Here is a 651-nt window from a genome sequence, read left to right on the forward strand (position 1 = left end):
CACTTTGCTCTAATGGAAGCAATAGGTATATATAGCCAATTGAAACATGGATGGAAATAACTATGTGGCATCTGCATATTATGTGGCATACCATTCCAGAGGGAGCTGCTAATTTTACAGGGTTGGGGATTTTTAAGCAGGTTTCCAGCCTCTCCTTTGAATTCTTTATGCGGATTTTCAATGCTCACCTGATCACGTTATTAATCTCCGTGAATGTACTGCTCACCATTTCACTTATTATTAGTATTTATTATATTTTGAGGGAGTCTGCCCCAAAACCAGTAAATACTGAGTGGCAGGGAATGTGGAGAGGCCTGGGTGAGACTTTAGAGAGATGGAAATCTTCGGTGTCATGGAACTTTACTCCAGAACACCTGAAAGACCCTGAAAATTTAAACAGATATTTGAGACAGGAATGTCGTGGCTCAGGAAGATCTGAGGAGGCCCAAATTGTTTGGGGCCTGGCTAATGCTTACCGGGCCTTATTCAATACTATCCTGGAGAGGGAGAGAGTTTGTGAAATTGAAAAGGAGAGTCTCAGGGAAACAGTGCAAAATGAGCGAGAGAGTCTCCTGGTCGAGAGAAACAGCCTCCAATCTGAGAGAGATGCCCTCCGAATTGAGAGAGACTTCCCTGCAATCCAAACTCAAC

This window comes from Meleagris gallopavo, chromosome 1 (assembly GCF_000146605.3).
Source record: "Meleagris gallopavo isolate NT-WF06-2002-E0010 breed Aviagen turkey brand Nicholas breeding stock chromosome 1, Turkey_5.1, whole genome shotgun sequence".
In the NCBI taxonomy this organism is placed as follows: domain Eukaryota; kingdom Metazoa; phylum Chordata; class Aves; order Galliformes; family Phasianidae; genus Meleagris; species Meleagris gallopavo.